This window comes from Balaenoptera borealis (assembly GCF_965194805.1).
Source record: "Balaenoptera borealis genome assembly, chromosome: 11".
NCBI classification, from domain to species: Eukaryota; Metazoa; Chordata; class Mammalia; order Artiodactyla; family Balaenopteridae; genus Balaenoptera; species Balaenoptera borealis.
The window spans coordinates 68,610,550-68,616,617 of NC_138868.1; the positions used below are offsets into that span (position 1 = coordinate 68,610,550).

At 32.8% G+C, this 6,068-nt stretch overlaps 1 long non-coding RNA gene across 1 annotated transcript; it reads left to right on the top strand.

The window, feature by feature from the left end:
• Positions 1-1,055: 1,055 nt before the first annotated feature.
• Positions 1,056-3,373, top strand: LOC309605141. The gene is made up of 2 exons (XR_014231248.1): positions 1,056-1,882; positions 2,015-3,373. It is a non-coding gene; the product is annotated as an uncharacterized lncRNA (long non-coding RNA).
• The last annotated feature ends 2,695 nt before the right edge of the window (positions 3,374-6,068 follow it).

Consider the following 6,068-nt stretch of genomic DNA (forward strand, 5'->3'; position numbering starts at 1 on the left):
AAATGATAAATTTAACCAAAGAGGTAAAAAGACCTGTACTGTGAAAGTTATAAGATACTGATGAAAAAAATTAAAGACAACACAAATAAATGGAAAGATATACTATGCACATAGATTGGAAGAATTAATATTGTTAAATTTTCCATACTACCCAAAGCAATCTACATATTCAATTCCATCCCTATCAAAATAGCTATGGCATTTTTTTCCCACAAAACTAAAGTGTATAATCCTAAAATTTATATGGAACCACAGAAGACCTTGGATATCTGAAGCAACCTTGAGAAAGAAGAACAAAGCTAGAGGTATCATGCTTCTGGAAATCAAGCTACATTACAAATCTATAGTAATCAAAACTGTATGGTACTAGCACAAAAACAGGCTCATAGATCAATGGAACGGAATAGAGAGCCCAGAATAAAACACAGGCTTATATGGTCAATGTATCTACGACAAAGGACACAATGGGGAAAAGACATTCTCTTCAATAAATGGTGTTAAGAAAACTGGACAGCTACATGCAAAAGAATGAAATTAGATCACTTTCTTCCACCACACACAAAAATACAGAAAAACACATCTCCAACATCTACCATCTACCCCAATTTATCAAGTAGGCTATGAGCCACACCCATCTGCATCTAGTGTTTATAACTTTCCATCTGATTTCAGAGAATCTTCCTTCCACCACCTCACAATAACTCACTGTGACAATTCTAATGTCTCAAGTGTTTTTCAAGTTAAAGTACCATATTTATTGTTGTATATATTTTTAAGCACTTAACATACGTAAAATTTTGCTATTGTTTTTCCCCTATATTTTTATATATCACTGATGATGTTTTACAGTGTTTTTCTCCTAAACCCATTTTCCTCACAGCCCTTTGGTTTTACTGAGTGATTTTGCACAGAAGAGAGATTTTTTAGAAATAAATATGTTGTTTTATAACTTAAAAGCCTTTATAAGAAAGATGTTAATTTCACCAAATTTTTCTGTATATTTAATGCAATTCTAATTAAAATATCAGCAGGGTTTGTGTGCACATGATTGTGTGTGTGTGTAAATGGGCAAGCTGTTATAAATTTATATAAAAATGCAAAGTTTCAATGCCATGTTGAAAAAGAAAAAGTGGGAAGGCCACTGTGCCTGGTATCAAGAATTGTTATAAACCCAAAGAAATTATTTTCTAGAGATAGACAAAAAGGCCAATATATCAGAATACAGGATCAAAAAATTAACCCACACATATATCAATATTTGACATAGGAGAGATATGCTTTTTTTAGATGAATGGGAAAGAATAGGATTTTCAATAAGTGATGATAGAAAATTAAATATCCATTTGGGATAAAATAAAATTTAACCTTTACCTTACACTATATAGAAAAGTGATTCCTTGGTGATGAAAGATTGAAATGTTAAGGACAAATACATGAAGTTTTTAGGATAACTTAGTAAAATATCATTATATTGTCAGATATGGAATATATTCTTAAAAAATATGGAAAGTACTAACCGTATTTATGCAGTGCATTCAACTACACTTACATTAAGAACTTTTGCTCATTAAAAAAACTATACATAGAGTAAGAAAAGAGCATATAGTAAGAGGTATGATTTGGAATGTGTATAACTGACAAAAAAATTAGTCACCAGAAGAACTTATACAAATCAATAATTTAGAGACAAACAACCCATTAGAAAAATGTGAGAAACCTTTAAATAGATATTTCACCAAAAGTTATATTCATAACTGATATTAATAAGAACTCAAGTTTTTCAGTAATCAAGGAAAGACCAACTGAAACAACAATGAAATATCATTCCATCACTAATTTATTGGAAAAATTAAGAATCTGATCAGTTCCAATTATTGGAGAGGTTTATAATTTTATTTATTTATTTATTTATTTATTTATTTATTTATTTATTTATGCATTTGGCAGCACAGCACTACATGTGGGATCTTAGTTCCCTGACCTGGGATTGAATCCGTGCCCCCTGCATTGGAAGTGCAGAGTTTTAACCACTGGACCTCCAGGGAAGTCCCTGGAGAGGTTTTTAAGTGATGGGACCTCTCATACATGACTGTTTGGAAATTAAGTTGTTACAACCACTTTTATGTACAATTTTTCATTACCTAGGAAATTTGAAGTTATTTACACTTTCAACACAACATTTCAATTAACAACAATATAGCCAGAGACTAGTAGTAAAGGGGGGCTATGTACAATAATTAAAAAATATATTATTATAAAGTTAATATATCTGTAATTATGATGTTAGTACGTGGATAGCCACATCTATGCAACTGAATGGGAAGTCCTGAGATAGGCTAAAGTATATTACCAAATTAGTGTATGACAAAGATAATAAAACAGATAATTTGGTAAGACCCATATTCTTTAATAAAATGTTTGTACAACTTGGAAACTGTCTGAAAAATGTAAAAATAGAGTAATTAATTTTAAAATACATAAATTCAAAATGGAACATATATTGAAACTTAGCAGGTAATCTATAACAGTATTAGAAAATAACGCTATAGAGAAATTGAATGATCTCAAGTTGAGGATGGTCTGTTTAATGTGACATGACATGTGTTCTCAAAACAGCTCATTGGAAGATTTGTAATTTGAGTTCATAATAATGAAAAAAGACATGATAAAAGGCAACTTTAAAAATCCAAACACAAACAAACACGGGAAAAAACTGCAATTCCTTACATAGAAAAGCAGATATATGTACCCATATGTGAGCAAATATCCATTAAAATATTCATAAAAAATGAAATAACAAAAAGACAGGAAAAATATATAAAGATAATTAACAAAAAAATAAATTTAAAGGGCCCTTAAACAATTGGAAAGATGATCAACCTTTCTCATAATAAAAGAAATCTAAATTTTAAACAATGACAAACTTTTTCTTAACTTATCTAATTTATCAAACAGTTCTTGAAACATTGTGAGGGTCATGTTAGGAAAAAGGTACTCTCATGAATTTCTCATGGGAATATAAACTGGTACAAAACCTATAAAGGGAGATTTGACAACATTTATAAGTTACAAATGCATTCACTCTTTGAAATACCAATTCCAGTTATAGATATTTGTCCTTTAGTGGTAATCACATGTGTGAAATGACAATAGAATATGGTTGTAAAATAAAAAATTGGGAAACAATGAAAGTGTCCATCAATAGGAAGCTGCTTAAATAATTTATGGTATAGTCATAATGTACAATTGTACAGCTGTAAAAACAAATGTATAAGCCCATATGGGACAACCTTCAAATTGTATTTTAAGTGAATTTTAAGTGAATAAACAAAAGTGAAGAACGGTGAATTTAACACCCAGTAGTTTTTTTTTTTTTTAATAAAAATGAGATGTGTGTGTGTGTGTGTGTGTGTGTATCAAGAGAAAGAAGGAGAGATAATATGTGAGAAATTATTCTCTGAGTGGCTGATCCCTGCAGTGAGGAGAATTTTCACAATGTATTTTCTCATGCTTTCTGAATTTTTTAAACAAGTGAGTGTTTTGTTTATTAAATAACTAAATGATGTGTTTATCAAATGCATAAAGAAAATGTAAAAGAAGAAAGAAGAAGGAATGAAAGAGAGAAGTAACCTAGGGAGGGTGCTATTCATAACCTGTAAAGTTCTCTGGGGGAGATCTAAAACTAGATCCCCTACAGAGAGAGCAAGGAGAGACAGAAGAAAGAGGCAGATCACTCCAGACGGGTAGGTGGCCAATTTAATAAGCAAGGGAACTTACATGAAGCTTGTCTTGGGTGGCCTTAAGATGAGTAGATATCTGTACAAGCTCCCCAGAATCTTATATAGAGGCATTAACAAAGTTCAGTCACATATTCAGTCTTGATGGTTTCAACAACACATTGCTCTCTTAAGACTGTGTCCTTAAGTAGTTCCTAGTTCGAGAACAGTGGGCAGGGGTACATTTCAAAGACAGGGAGTGGGTGAAGAGTCTCTGATTGCCTGGGTCCAGCTGTGGTCATGTCTTTTAGATAAACTCTTTCAAGAGAGGGAAGAAAGGAGGGAGGAAGAAAGGCATGCATTTATAACATCAATCCTGTATTAGAAAACGCCATGGCTGAAGCTAAATATTTACTCAGATTAACATAATATGACTTCGACTATCAATTTGGATAAATATAAATGATAGAAGGTTTAAAGAATTTCATCTTGCATTTGTAAAGCCAAACCCCAATCATTGTTTTGTAAACAGCTTTTTGGTTTACAAAACACTTGCATATTTGCTTATCTTTTCAAGTAGTTACTGTTTTCTTCCACTTTTAACATGATTAATTAGAACCTCAAAAATTTCAAGTGACACACTATGAAGCACAGAAGTTAGTTATTAAATCAGTCTTCTGAGTTTACATCACATGCTGATTACAAATTACCCTATTATCCTAAATATAAAAACCCATGTCTTCTTCTTTTTTTTTTTTTAACACCTTTATTGGAGAATAATTGCTTTACAATGTTCTGTTAGCTGCTACCGTATAAAAACACGAATCAGCTATATGTATAGATATATCCCCATATCCCCTCCCTCTTGCATTTCCCTCCTAAACTCCCTATCCCACCCTTCTAGGTGGTCACAAAGCACCAAGCTGATCACCTTGTGTGATGCAGGTGCTTCCCACTAGCTATCTATTTTACATTTGGTAATGTATATATGTCAATGCTACTCTCTCACTTCGTTTCACCTTACCCTTCCCTTCCCAGTATCCTCAACTTCATACTCTACGTCTGCATCTTTATTCCTGTCCTGCCCCTAGGTTCTTCAGAACCATTTTCTTTTTTTTTTTTTTTTTGGATTCCATATATATGTGTTAGCATATGGTATTTGTTTTTCTCTTTCTGACTTACTTCACTCGGTAAGACAAACTCTAAGTCCATCCACCTCACTACAAATAACTCAATTTCTTTTCTTTTTATGACTGAGTAATATTCCATTGTATATATGTGTCACATCTTCTTTATCCATTCATCTGTCAATGGACACTTAGGTTGCATCCATGTCCTGGCTATTGTAAATAGTGCTGCAATGAATATTGTGGTACGTGACACTTTTTGAATGATGGTTTTCTCAGGGTATATGCTCAGCAGTGGGATTGCTGGGTCATATGGTATTCTAATTTTAGTTTTTTAAGGAACTTTCATACTGTTCTCCCTAGTGGCTTTATAAATTTACATTCCCACCAACAGTGCAAGAGTGTTCCCTTTACTTCACACCCTCTCCAGCATTTATTGTTTGTAAATTTTTTGATGATGGCCATTCTGACCAGCATGAGATGATACCTCATTGTAGTTTTGTTTTGCATTTCTCTAATGATTAGTGATGTTGAGCATTCTTTCATGTGCTTGTTGGCAATCTGTATATCTTCTTTGGAGAAATGTCTATTTAGAACTTCTGCCCAATTTTGGATTGGGGTGTTTGTTTTTTTGGTATTGAGCTGCATGAGCTGCTTGTAACTTTCAGAGATTTATCCTTTGTCAGTTGCTTTGTTTGCAAATATTTTCTCGCATTCTGAAGGTTGTCTTTTCATCTTGTTTATGGTTTCCTTTGCTGTGAAAAAGTTTTAAGTTTCATTAGGTCCCATTTGTTTATTTTTGTTTATTTCCATTACTCTAGGAGGTGGGTCAAAATGGATCTTGCTGTGATTTATGTCATAAAGTTTTCTGCCTATGTTTTCCTCTAAGAGTTTTATAGTATCTGGCCTAATCCATTTTGAGTTTATTTTGTGTATGGTATTAGGGAGTGTTCTAAATTCATTCTTTTACATGTAGCTGTCCAGTTTTCCCAGCACCACTTATTGAAGAGGCTGTCTTTTCTCCATTGTATATTCTTGCATCCTTTATCAAAAATAAGGTGACCATATGTGCCTGGGTTTATCTCTGGGCTTTCTATCCTGTTCCATTGACCTATATTTCTGTTTTTGTGAAAGTATCATACTGTCTTGATTACTGTAGCTCTCTAGCATAGTCTGATGTCTTGGAGCATGGTTCCTCCAGCTCCGTTTTTCTTTCTCAATATTG